Genomic DNA, 14580 nt, shown 5'->3' with positions numbered 1-14580 from the left:
CCGGTTCAAAGGTAGAGAGCTTCCTGGCATTGCTTATAGAAAGGCATCATAGATGAGCTTCCACTGACAAACTCTTAAAGAGAAATCTAGTCATCAGAGCTCCCTTACTGATATGGGATCTTTTAAATTAGTCTTTACTAATAATTGGCATCAGTTCAGGAGACCCAGGCATAAGCCCAGACTCTGCCCTTAACTAACTGAGGGCTTTGGAGAAGTCATTTTTCCTGTGGGCATCATTGAATTGTCATCCATAATTTTCTTTAAGAACTAATGTTTCTCAAGGGGTTACAAGACATTCTGTGAGAAATGGGTTTGAGGTCAAATACATTTTGGCAAGGCTGACCAGAACATCGTGCTCTTTGAGATTCACATTGTCGGCGTCGTAAGGGATCTGAAGCCTCTGCGGTGAAATGGTCTTGATCTCTTTTTTTCTTTTTTTTAAGATTTTATTTATTTGAGAGAAAGAGTGCGCACATACGCATGAGCAGGGGGAGGGGCAGAGGGAGAAGCAGATTTCCTGAGGAGCGCAGAGCCTGACGCAGGGCTCAATCTCAGGACACTGAGATCACTGCAATGGTCTTGATTATATTTAACCTAGAATTTCCCAAAAGTCACCAGTCAGAGAAAACCTTTAAGGTAACAGTGGGTATTCATGAAATGCAGTTCTGGAAAAAACACCCTAAACATTTTTCAGTTCCAAAATTCTCTGTATCTATGACTGCTCTTCTAGTTCATATAGAATAAGAAAAAATGCTAATAATAATAGTAATAACAGCACCAATAAAAATAGCTAAACGTTATAGTAAGGGCTATCAGTAACTATGTGCTGGATGGATTAGAAGCCCAGACACTGTTCTAAATGCTTCACATGTATTAATTTGTTTAATCTTTATAACCACCCTGTCATAATAATTATAGACATTGCTATTCCCATTTTGCAACTGAGGACACTAAGACCCTGAAAATAACAATTACATGTCTCTCAAACCAAGTCATTTCTTAAAGACTTGGGTTCTCCTGGGTGCTTTAAGGAGAGGATCAAGAAATGAAATAGAAACAAACCCATTTCTGTTTTTTTATTTTTTGCCCTGTGTGCTTCATTTGCATATCAAAAGCACTCTAATGTGACTGTAATCTGCACTGTTTAATGTTTCTGACTTTCTTTTACTCTCCCTCTGTTTAGCGTGGCTCACAGTCATTACCCTCTTGATCAAGTTACAGACAAAAGCAGCCTTCAAATTAGGCCTATTAAGATTTGTTTTTAATGAGGAGATAATTCCTCTAACAACACAAGCCAGATTCAGCTGGGATATGATTACACAATCTTGCCATCTTACAGAAAGGAAAGGAAAAGCAGACTTTTGCCTCTTCCTCAAATGATTTCAGCCAGCCTCGAATAACTTGATGCCACTTTAAAGCACAGAGCAAACATAATATTTGAGCTTCTGAGTCATGAAACAATCCCATGGCCTGTGTTCCACTATGACAGTGGGAGAGTTTCTATTTCAGGGATCTGAATTTACAAGGCAAATGCTCAGGTTCATAGTACTGAAAATCACAGGAGGGAAGATCAATGCTTTTTTTTTTTTCAAATCTGAGCTGTGTTGCTTTCGTTGAATTCACTTGCCAGCCCCTTTGTTTTTCCAGAATGAATACTCTATGATACTTGAGTAAAACAATTTGATAATTAATTCCAACCTTTTGGGATTTTTCTGAGCGCTTTTATATTAAACAACACAAAAATAATCTTCTGCATATTCACTTTCTAAAATGTTCTTCCAACAAAATCATTTCCAGATATATTTGTATCCTTTTCATGTTCATCTTTGTAAGTCTTGGGTTAAGAAATATTTATCTGTAATTTATGAATGCAGCAACCAATCATTTCTTTATATGTAAGATCTTCCCAATACCTCTATTCATTGGAAAGTCTTTTACAATAATATGTAATAGGGAGAATGAGCTTGGGCCATCATCGACTGAATATTCCCTAATATTTCATTTCTCATGGTAGCCCTACTTGAAAGAGATGTAAGCTTCCTTAAGGATTTGAAGTTGTGGAGCAACTTTAAATTGTTGCAGCTCTTTGCCCAAACTTGAACTTAGCACTCATGTTAAGGAATAACTTTTAACCACAGGTTAGGGATATAAAAGAATCTTTTAGCAAGAATAACAGTTACTAACACTACACATGACTCTCCGTGTAGAACTGGACACAGTCACTGATTTTATTTTTTCTGTGTTAACATGGCAGAAACCAGCTGGTAGCATTTGGGGGCTGAGTGAACAAATCATAAGAAATGAAATGGTTGAAATCATGAGACCAAGGTCTAACTTGATCTTGAACACCATCACCCCCCTCCCCACACCCTTCCAACCTGATACATACTCAGGCACACACAGGTGACCCAGCACAGTCACTTCTGCAAAGCAAGAGTTCATTTAAAGTCATCTCCTTTCAGTTCCATAAATGCCCATTTTCTTTCCTGATTATTGTCCTTTTCATACCCTATTCTGGATTTCTAGAATGCTCCTTACCCAAACACTTATGTGGGTCATTTCTTCTATTTTCTTTCTTCTTAGCCAAAACAAATCATCAGAGAAGCTTTCCCTGAGCACACTTTCTAAAGCAAATCTACGCAATCCCTCTTATTTTCTCTTTCCTCTCCTTGTTTATCTTCAAACAAGACTCTTATTTGATTTATTGTTTATTATTTTTAACTGGTACTCCTTTATTACAGTTTATGATCTTTGAGAGAAATTGTCTATTTTGTCCACTGCTCTACTTCCTACCCATAGAGAATATAGCACAATTGACATTTTATGTTTTGTTTGCTCAGAAGAACGTGTCTTCTTGCTCATACCTTATTGTTCATTTTGGTTTTCATTTTCTAATAAAAATTTCCATCCCTGAAGGCAAAAGCTGTGTTTTATGTATCTTCCAATTCCATCCTTTAATAAATTCCTTCATCCTCCTTCCCCCATATATTTTGAATGTGATTTTACCTATTGCCTCTCAATGAGTGTTGTAGGTAAAGATGTTGGAGAACTCTCTCCTTTGAGAGTTCACTTAATATTTCTCCCAGATGAACTTACTGCCTCACAAAAGGGCTCTTTGTCTTTCGAGTTTACCCGGCTCTTTGTCTAGGCTGGTGTCCAGCACCGCAGGGGTAAAATGTCAATGCTCTCTATTTAATCAATGTTTTATTCTTGGCTTGTATTTCAATGGGGGGGTGAAGCAGCAATTCAAATGTCGTTGAAGATTTTTTTTTTTTTTGTCTCTTTTTAATTCCCGGTCTGTGTTATGTGAATCTCAATAATTTATCATTTATTTTCAATCTGTCGAAATCCCTTGGAGAAATGTGCTACTCATTTGCTAGAAGACACAACAGCTGTGCTGACACTACCAACACCAAGGCTACCCTTCACTCGACCAAAGCGGTTATTTTACTACATTCAGCTTTTTTTTTTCTTTTTTTTGGTCAAAATTGCTAGACTTTATTGTTTGCAGAGAAGTGGTTTCCAAAGTTCATTTTGTGCAACACTCATCTATAATGATGTTTTGTCCTGCCCCCGCCCCCACCACCAAGAGTTTGGGAAACAAGTATTAGCACATTAACAGCTCTGAGACCTGTTGGAAAACTAATTGCTTACTTTGGTTTAACTTTTAGTAGCCTCTCAAAGCATCTGGCTGTAACAATGGTTCACCAAGTGTGGTCCCCTAGCCCCCTTGGGAACTTACCAGAAATCCAAATTCTTGGGCCCCACCCCATATCTACCAAACCCAAAACCCTAGGGCAGAGGGGAAGCTCAGCAATTTGTATTTTCTCAAGTCCTCCAAGTGAACTTGATATATGCACAAGTTTGAGAACCACCAGACTGTGGAAATTTTGTACTGGGACCACCTTTCTGTTAACATCCTGAGGACACCATATTCAAATCACCTACTTCAGTAGGTCTCGAGTGTGGCCCAGGAGGATACATTTCTTACAAGTTCCCAGGTGTCATTGATGCCATAGGCCTGGGGAGTCTATTTTGAGTAGCAAGATTCATGACACATCCAAACAGAGCCAGAGCAGACGTGGCTAACATGTGGGGGAAGACTATTTGGATATGTTTTCACAATAGAAATCCCGGGCAAAGTGTTTCTTACTGCCCACCTGACCAGCCCTCCTTTAGCTGTCATCCACAGACCTTGGTTGGAAGACAGGTGGAAACGGCAACAGGTTGTTCTTCCCCTGGCCGCCTACCATAGCGTAGGCTCAAAGACACACACACAGCAAAGGACAAAATGAAACGAGAGATTCTTAAGCATGGGAATTTGTCTTGCACTTCCAAACAAGTGAAAAGTTTATAGCTATGTCATCCTGGGGAGCATCCGTAACCACCGTGAGATTCAGTTTCCTCTCCAGTCAATTGGAAATACTAATAGCTCCCGTGTTAATAGTTGTAATGAAAGTTAAGTATTACAATCTTGCAAGTGTTTACAGTGGCGCGTAGGAAGTACGCAATACACGATGAGCAGGATGGGAGCAAGGATGATGATGGTCCCATAGAAGACTGAAACATCCTGCAGTCAGCCTCATAATTCAATGGGGAAAAGGATGTGGAAGGAAAGGTCAAGTCATTTTATTTCCCCTGCATGATTGGGGAATGCACACTACATATCTTCCTCTTGATGCTTTCCTTAGAGCCGCAGGTGTCAATCCCACCTGCCTAGACACCCACCAGATTTGTTTGTGAGTCGTGGAGCTGCTGCTTATTTTCTTCTTTCTGGTATGACCAGGATTTAAAAAAAAAAAAAAAAAAAAAAAGTCTTGTATAAAGGTTTAAAGCCTCCCCCGAGCTCAGACCATTCCAAGGAAGGTTCAGGGTTTGCCCGGACTCCGGGCCTTTTGTGGTGCGGCTCTAGGCAGTGGGTGAGGCAGCGACGCGGAGAGAGATTACGGGGCTCTAGAGCCGGAAGTCAGAGAACCGCGCGCGGAAGGACTAAGTCGGGGATCCTGAAGCAGGGGCAGTGAGGGGAGACGGGAAAGCCCGCGAGAGCTGGAGTTTGAGGCTGAGTTTGAGGGAGAAGAGGAGAGATTGTGAAAGAGCCCTTGTTCTGATGAGAGGAACTAATATGTGCTCCAAGAGGGATTTCGGGGAGCTGTAGCCAGGACCTGCATTTGCTGTCCCTCCATGTCTTAGGGAGACTTTGGTGACACGCTACATTGATTTGGGGATGTCAGGCTCGTGACATTCCGTTTTTAAGATTTTATTTATCTGAGAGAAAGAGTGAGAGAGCACAAGCGGGGGCAGGGGGTGGTGGAGGCGGAGGGAGGAGCAGACTCCCCGCTGAGCAAGCAGCCGGGCGTGGGACTCGATCTCAGGACACCGGAATCATGACCTGAGCTGAAGCCAGACGCTTCACCAACTGAGCCACCCAGGTGCCCCTCAGGCTTGTGACATTCTTGATTGTGACAACCAACGTGCAGAGACTGATCTTGAGGTAATCTGGTATTATTTAAATAACATATGCTTCAATATTTTATAAATATAAGTATTTATTACATTTATAATAAGAAAGAATAATATCTCTCTCTCCTAACCTCTCTTATGCCTCTCTCTTTTATGAAAAGAACGAGGTCCTTAATTTTAAACATCCGTCCTCGTCTAAATTAGTGATTCTCAAGTGGGGGTAGTTTTATCCCCCAGGGGGCATTTGACAGTGTCTGGAGATAATTTGGGTTATGACAACTGGGGGTGTGTTACTGGTATCTAGGGGTCAGGAATGCTGCTAAACATCGTACAATCATAGGTTAGCCCCCCATAACAAGGAATTCTCTGGTCCAAACTGTTAATAGGGCTGACGTTAAGAAACTGTGGTCTAAATTATTAGAAATTTTCCTTCCTCAGTTCCAAATTCCAGCCAGTGATTTGGATCATTCCTCTGATTATACTTTACACACTTCCAGTAATTATAATTTCAATGGAAAAAAAATTCAGTATTGGAAACCTTGACTATTCTTAGGGAGCTTCCTTCTACCTTATTATCTATCACAGTAAAAATCCTTAATAAACTAGCAATTTTCTCTGGAGACTCCTACTGTAATAATAAACTTAATTAACCAATAAATAAAACGTCCAGTTTTACAACATCAATTACTTTTGAAATTTGCTTGCCAGTAACACAGTGTATGTTGAGTTTTATCTGATTAGCATGGCTAGTGTTTTCCATGAAACTTACATCTTAGAGAAGCTATTCCCAAGCATTTGAAGAGGCAGTGAGGCCAAGTGGGAAGAGCCTTGTGTGGTGTTCCTGAGCTTGGTCCTAGGTCTAGCTCTGTCACCAGTGAGCATGGGCAATTCACATCACTTCCCTTAAGCTGGACTGCGTTACCAGCCAGATCAGTCGGAATGGGATTAAATTCATGGTCAGGTCTCTTCTGGTTCACTCTAAACTCTGATTGAGAGCCTTCTTCTCCGTGAGAAATAGTGCCTTTCAGTTGACCTTTGAAGGACCGTTCAATAAAGTTCAGCTCAGCCTGAAGTTCGAGGAAGTTTCTGTGCTATTTCAGAAAAAAAAATAAGGAAAGAAAGGAGAGGTCTATGGCAAGTTGCCACTGTTCAAATGCATGTATCTAAATGGAAATTTAGCATTTTCCCCTACCAAGAAAAATCTGGATCCAAATAGAATGTGAAAAATAGTAAAAACTACATTCCCACAGAAGAAAACAATGAATCAAAACTAACATCTGTTGATCTTCTTCTTCTTTTTTTTCCAGTCAAGCCAACACAGTACTAGTTCACTCCCCTTATTCTCCCACTTCCAAAAACAAGTAAAATAACAAATTTTAAAAACAACATAAAAACAATTTGCATTGAGTTCATTGTAACAGAATGTAAACCAAAACACATCTTTGAAGTTCCCAGCACAGATGGTGGGTCCGGCTCTCCCATGGTCGATGCTGAGCAAAAAAAGCCACCAAGCCACAGGAAGTCGAGGAGACCACAAATATCTAACACCACAGACACAGCCCAGAACTGCCCCTGTCCAACAGGAGATGCATTAAGCCTATACATCTTTCTGAAGCAGTCCGTTTCTGGTCTTCTGAGAGAAGTCCTTCTTTCAACTTGAACGTGTCAGTAAAGTCTTACATAACAGCAACAGGACATGCTCCCTGGAACCCCGTGTTTTAGTGGGAGAGATGGATTTGTGCTGTTTTGTTAATGTCTACCACCTGGTTCCTATGGTGACTCAGAGCAGGCCTTTATAAGAAAGCTTCTTGAAGTCTGGAATCATGTTGAGCAAACTTTTTTGACCCCGACACATAGTTAGAAATAAATGTTATACTGTTACCTGGTATAAGTGTGTTTTGCACTCCCACGTGTGCACACACAAACACACATGGAGTTCCCCAAAGTACCACATTTCCTCTGATCTTTGTGTTTGGGCCTATATACCAGTTCCTTCTGCCCAAATCACTGTTCCTACCCCACTTTCTTGTTGCCTTATCTGTCTAGATGATGTTTACTCATCACATACGTTCCTTCCATATCAATGAAGGCCACAATCTGTCTCTAAGTGCTGTGGTTCAATATTATAGAAATCCCAGGGGAAAACTGTCTACTTGTTTGTGGTAAGATTGAACAAGCAAGCTAAATCATCAGGTTTTTTAAAATATCATTTCGATTAGAAAAAATAGGAACACCAGTGATTATTAATTCAATTAGTGCTGTTTGCTTTTTTTTTTTTTTTAAGCATCTCGAATCATGGGAGAATTAATTTTTAAAGTTTCTTGGTGGTTTAAACATTTTTTTAAAAGATTTGTTTACTTACTTTAGGAAAAGAGAGACAGTGTGTGTGAGTAGGGGAAGGGCAGAGGGAGAGAGAGAGAGAGAATCCCTATCAGACTCCCATGTGGGGCTCCATCTAATGACACGGAGATCATGACCCGAGCCAAAAACCAAGAGTTGGACACTTAACCTACTAAGCCATGCAGGTACCGCATGTTTAAAAAATTTTGAAAGTCTTATTGACTTCGCTCAATCCCTTAAATGGTATACATCTGGACACTCTCTGATGCTCCAGAGGGGATAAGTGACCTTCCAAAGCCCATCCAGTTTATAAGGGTACAACTAAGATGAATGATCATACTATAAAACACAGAATTCCCCCCCAAAAGCACAAATAATTTATCTCATCAATAGGCTGTGAAGGTAATACATGACCCAGAATCTCTATTAACATTTGAGTGTAACAATTCTGCAAACATAAAGATCTTTTGTATTCAAAACTGCAAGATTCATCAGAAACTACAAAGATGAATTCTATACTGTTCTTGCCTTTAGTATCTTAGATTTAATTGCACCCCATTCATCCTCTTGTTTAACCCACAACATAAGTCTATGTGGCAAATGCCACATTATTCCATTTTGAAATGAGAAAGTCCTGTAACCTGCAAAACCATGATCCAGAGCCTGAGGCCTCTACGGCTGCCATGTATTGCACAGTTACTTTGAGAACTCAGAGAAAGGAAAGGTTGACTCTGGTTGGGAGATTTGTGTAAGGCTTCTTGGAGCATCTGGGATTTCAAGCATGTGATGGGTTTCAACCAAAAGACTGTCTATGGTGGAGGGAACCAAAGGACAAAAGAAGAAAAGTGGAAAGAAAACTCTAGACCTAGTACTATGTGGCTGTGTCAGGCTAAGAGGATCTCAAATGCCATTCCAGGAAGTCAGCAATTCCCAAGGGGTGTTCCACAGAGCACAGTTTCTTTTGGATGTCAACCGGGGTTCAACAGTGTTCTACGGCCAAATAGGTTTGGAAAACACTGGATTAAAAGGTTAAAAGGTTTGGGGGGGGGGGCGTCTGCCTTCAGCTCAGGGCATGATCACTGTGTTCTGGGATCGAGCCCCACATCAGGTTCCTCCACGGGGAGCCTGCTTCTTCCTCTCCCACTCCCCCTGCTTGTGTTCCCTCTCTCGCTGGCTGTCCCTATCTCTGTCAAATAAATAAATAAAATCTTAAAAAAAAAAAGAAATAAAGTTTAAAAGGTTTGACAGGTCGTTTACTGCAGGATTGCCCAGAGCCTTGAATAGGCTGATGTGCTTTATAAGGGAATAAAACTCATATCATTTCTCAGATTTATTTGTTCACAGAATATCCTTTTTTTTTTCCCTTTCTTAAAAAGCAGTTGGCAGACTAATGTTCCATAGGCCATACTTAAGAGAAATAGCGCTGTTTGCTGTGGGAAATATTAACAGAGCTGAACCTTAAGAAAATTGACTTGACAACAGTGCAAAAGGCTTCCTGAGAGGGAATGGCCCTCAGGGCACCTGATGTCAGGGAGCCAGCCCTTCCTGCACCTCTCCCTGCCCTCCCATCCACATACACATGTTGACCAGTCATTGGATTGTGAGCTGTCCCTAGAGAATGGGCATGACTTAGGACAGGACACTATTTGGCTAACACTTCCCAGAGAAGGACTCCAGTGTCAAGACTCTGAGCTTACAGCAAATGAGGTAACAAGAACCTCATTCCTGGATGGGGAATCTGGACAGCATAGCATGGCACCCAACACACTCTCCATCTCTTCATCTTTAAACATTTATAGCAGTGACATTTTCTTCCATGTCACATACAGTTGATGATTATGTGTGTGTGTGTGTGTGTGTGTGTGTGTGTGTGTGTGTGTGTGTTGTTTTGTTGGCTATTATAAAAGAGTGGCATATTTGCATAAAAGGGGCATGTGTTGACAAGGAATAGATCTATTGCTTTAAATTCATCTTGCAAGTGGTTTTCATTGAAATAGCAGGAAACTAATGTCCTTTTAAAACTTTATTAAAATCATCTGGATATACTCAACCTAATAAAAGCAGAGTACATGGCTGCTGAACTTCCTGTAGCTTTAGATATAGAGCAGAGAGAGGCTTATGTGATATCCTTCATTTGAAATTGTGTAGAAAGATATGTTAGTGGCCTAAGTAAATATGTATTTTATAAAGCAGATTCACAAATAGCATCCTGGCCCCATTTCTGTTGGCGTGACTTTCTACGTCTCTTTGGCATTCTGTCTCACTTGGTGTCTTCATTTTCTGTGTGTCTGTGTACATTGGTGCTTTTTTACTGGGGCTGCTGTCTTTTCTGTTCAACTGAAGACATTTCCCCTCTCCACTCAAGAAAGGTCAATTCTGAAGTGAACCTTTACAAAGAGCTGGATCTCCCCCAGCTTAAGAGGCATTTCAATTCTCTCTCCCAAAGAAGCAAGTTGTGCCTTCATCATAATTGGATTCTGCTTAATCTAGCCATTTTTAATGACTAATTATAAATGGGAGCTCAAGGGGGGATGGGGCGGCCATATTTAATGAGGTCACTGAGGTAGCTGAGGCTCTTTCTAGGGCATTATAATCTTTTACTGACTTTTTGCAAAATGGGTAAAATAATTTGCACCTCGTTGTTGATTTACTTCAGAGAAAATGCCACTACTGTTAATTAGGGATGTAAATGCATGTAAATTCACACAAACACATGCCTCTACCAAAATCCAGCATGCAATTTCAATTACATTTGATTCCAGGGCTCTGAAATGCAAAGGAAAACATGGAACACAGTGGGGTAAAACTCCTGTACAACAGGGAACAAGGAGGAAGTCTTGAATAGCATTACACCAGCCAACATACACAAGCTTAATGTTACTTTTTGAACCTATGGCCATGTGCATTAAAGATGAATATTTTGCCTATGAAAAATTAATGTCCCAGAACTCTGACTACCATTGTTTCTTTGTGAAATGAAGTATGCAAAATGCCCTTTAAAAATGCATCCTTTTGGTGAATAGATTGCTTTTCCTCTTTTGGCTCGTGCTACTAGTTGGAAAGGCCCCTGAAGGAGTGTTAAGCAAATGAGCAAATAGTTTTAAAAGTGCCAGCCAGATTCACAGGAGCATGGAGATGGATGGAGTCAGTGAGTGAGACCAATTTTTGTCCTTGTGTGAAACAAACAAAATGTCCCTTCTCCTATTTTCTTTTCTTAATCGTTTAAAAAGGTACATGCTTATCGCTCTTTTCTTGGTTAACAGATGGAGTTTTAAACAAAGAAGACTCTTTCTGAAGGCCAATATAAGAAGAACCAGCTAAAGAGGATGGAGCTGGGCTGGGAGCTCTGTGAGTTATCAGGTAAATGTTATGTCTGGAGTACAGACTGAGATAACCAAGCCTTATGGGGCCTTGGATCAATTTAATTCTGATGAATGACCAGTTTGGTAAATATTATTTACATTACTACACAAGTCAGGTCTGTTCCATTCATGTTTGAACAACCCACAGAGTCTGCTGTGGTGTAGCCTCTCGGGTAATCCCCACGGACTGGCTTTCCCCACTGTTAACTCACAATTAGAAGGATAATTAGTAATGAGGGTGCTTTGCTTTTGAACTAAAAATGAAAACATGAGTGAATAGCTCAATAATCTAGAATTGCAGTAATTCATGAACCACAGACCTCAAAACTATATTCTCCAGTGATCCACAAAGATGGTAGTATGACATTTAAAAATTTGCTTTTCCTTTTGTTTTAAAGAATGCCATTGTTAAACAGTATAGGATTTCCAAAGAAAAAAATTTCAAGCGCAGTTTTATCCCTCTCATACACATTTTTCTTTTTCTGTCTTTTCTTCCACTCTTTATTTACATGTATTCATGTATTCACTCACTCATTCATTCTGTAAATTTTATTAAGCACTAACATGTGTCAGTTGGTGGTTTAGGCCAGAGATCAGCAAACATTTTCCATAATGGGCCACACAGTTAAAGATTTAGATTTTCGGGGCCACCCAGGCTCAGTTACAACTGCTCGGGTAAGCCATTGCAGGGCAAAAGCAGCGACAGACAATACGGAAACAGGTTTGGTGGTGTTCCAATAAAACTTTATTTACAAAACAGGCAGTATGTGAGATTTGGTCAGCTGGCCACAGTTTGCCAAACCCTGCCACAAGGCCATGGAATTATTGAGGCAAACAAATAGACAAAACTCCACTGAACATACATTGCAGTTGGGGGAGGCAGATAACAAATAGCAAACAAGAAATTTCAGAGACTAACAAGTACAGTGAAGGAAATGTATTATATTAGTATACCTTCAATTTGGTGCTCTACTTTCCTGAATATTATTTTGTGAATATTTTCTACATAGCTACACAATCTTCATATTTACTGGCCTCACAATATATTGCCTAGTTACTATCCCATATTTTACTTAATCTTTCTTCTGTGTGTATATTTAGCTAAACCTAATTTATAAGCATCCAGATGAAGGGAGCAAATAAATCAAGGTGTTCATCTTACAATAAACTTTTTCTAATTCTTTGTTTCTGCTTTGGACAGTAATTCTAGATTAGGAGAAAAGCAGACATGAGGAAGGTAAATGTAAAAAGTGTTTGCCCTGGACTAAAAAAATTTCGTCAGTGTCGGATATCCTATAGTTTCAGGGTGGTCCTGAAAATCAGGATCCAGAAGCCTGGATTGTTTTGAAGAAAGGAAGCAAACAAGTGGGAACCTCACACTTTCTGTTCAGGCCCTGTATTTTTCCATCAGGCATTAGCACTTCACAATTTAGCATATCAGAAACAAAATCTCTCAGAGAAAGATGCTCATGTTCAAACCCATCGTGCATTGATTGAGTGCTGACTGTATACAAAGCACAGTGCATGACCCTACATTACAGGAATGATATATAATGAATCTGACAAAGTCCCATCTCTCCAGGTGGTGACAGGGACCTACAGGGATGGGATAGATTCAAACCCACCATGTCAAGTGATAGAATATATGGGAGGTAAACCTTACAGCCTTCTGCTTAGTGTTCAGCACAGAGAAAGAACATGCATGGGACCACTTCTCCTTTGCTCCTCATTTGCTCTTCTCCTTGGGAAGAAGAGTAATCTTTTTGGGAGGAGCGACTGGAGAAATATGGGGGTGCCAGACTTTCTGTATTCTGTATTCTTTTTTTAGATACTGATAGTGACAAGCATCTATTACTGGAGTTTCTTTGTGCTGGACAGCAACCTTTTCATCTGTTCAATCCTGGTGACAGTCCTGGGAGGCGCTACTATTACCATCCCCTTCTTACAGTTGAGGAGACTGTCACAGGAACATTGAGAGATGGGGTTTGCTGCTTGGCTAATGAAGGGCGTGGCCAGGTTCACTCACACATCTAACTCCATGATCCGCACTCTCAGCTCCTCTGCTCTGTGACTCATCTGAGAAGTGAGAGCGTTCTGCTCTGTTCTGCCATGATGGAAGCATACCTGGGACAGGGACAAGGTCCAGGCTTTGCTCATGCCCTCTCTGTCTCTGATGGAGGCAAACAAGCAATTTTGATGTACAGATATACAGGTTTCCTTGGGTGAGCTGTACCAGTTGCTAGATTTGGCAGAAATGCATGGAAAAGCCAATCCATCTTCTTGAAATTAGCAATATCAGTAACAAAATAACAGTGTTTTTTTTTACTCTGGTATCTATTTTCTCAAATTTTGGTTTTCAATTTAGAGGGAAAAGGATGTGATTAATTCTTCCCTTAAACCTCTAACATATGTATGACTAGTAGCTGTAGTAAAGAGTAGCTAACAATAATTATGGCACAGCAGGCATTGTGCTAAATGCCTTAGTTATGTATTGTCTTTCTGAATTTTCACTGCAATCCCAAATGAGTCAGTACTACATTTTATGTAAGAGATTAAATTTTAGGCTGTCAAATAGGCTTCTGGTAAATAAAAGGGGAATGACTATTTTATTAGCTACATGGCATATTAATAGGCAAACCCAACTGTTGATTGTAATGGTCTTTGATGTTCACATCAAATAATTTTGCCTCTCACAGAGTCACTCACAAAGAGTTGATATTTAATGTTATGTGAGAGTACTCGGAAGTCAAAATACTTCAGTGGTACTGGCTAGCAAAAGCAGAATGAGATTAGGTGAAGATACTTCATTTGAAAATCTTTTTGATCTGTCGACTTCTTCTCATCTTCTTTGGCATTACCCTAGACAAGCTACCATTATCTCTCACTAGTGTTACTGAAACAGCCCCAATGTTGTCAACCATATGTATTCTTGTCCGTGTCAAATGTCTTCTCTATAATAAGGAAGCATGATCTTGTTAAAGGTCACTCTTCCACACAGAACACCCGTCTTCCAATATTTCTTACGATGAAGACCAAAATTCTCAACACACCCGTCAAAACTCTGTAAGGTCTGTCCCCTGTCTGCTCCTCCAGCTGCACCCCCCCTTTCTATATGCCACCTACACTGGTCCGGTTCAATTCTTGGGCTATCTCATACTCTTTCCTGATCTGCTCATTGTTCCCTCTTCTTGAAATATCCTTCCCTATCCCACTTTTCACATCCACAAACATATTTGTCTTTCAGGCTTCAGCTGAAATGTTGCTTCCTCAGAATTTCTTAACCTGCCAGCCTAGGTCTCCCTGTTAGAGGTCCATATCCTATTGTCTTCCTACAATCCATAGGACCTACCTCAATTTGTATTTATTTGGTGTTTATCATTACTTGTTTTTTGTCTGACTTCATCTAAAATGAGGTTCC

General features: G+C 40.2%; 1 long non-coding RNA gene across 1 annotated transcript in view; it reads left to right on the top strand.

Moving 5' to 3' along the window:
• Window positions 1-14580, top strand: part of LOC123001176 (uncharacterized) — a 391628-nt gene that overhangs the window by 294513 nt on the left and 82535 nt on the right. Inside the window, exon 5 of the long non-coding RNA XR_006409805.3 lies at window positions 11064-11160. This is a non-coding gene — a long non-coding RNA (uncharacterized LOC123001176). The remainder of the gene's footprint in view (window positions 1-11063; window positions 11161-14580) is intronic.

The sequence above is a fragment of the Ursus arctos genome, unplaced genomic scaffold (genome assembly GCF_023065955.2).
Source record: "Ursus arctos isolate Adak ecotype North America unplaced genomic scaffold, UrsArc2.0 scaffold_14, whole genome shotgun sequence".
NCBI lineage: Eukaryota > Metazoa > Chordata > Mammalia > Carnivora > Ursidae > Ursus > Ursus arctos.
Note: the sequence above shows the minus strand (reverse complement) of the source record. Positions and strands in the feature narration are given on the sequence as shown.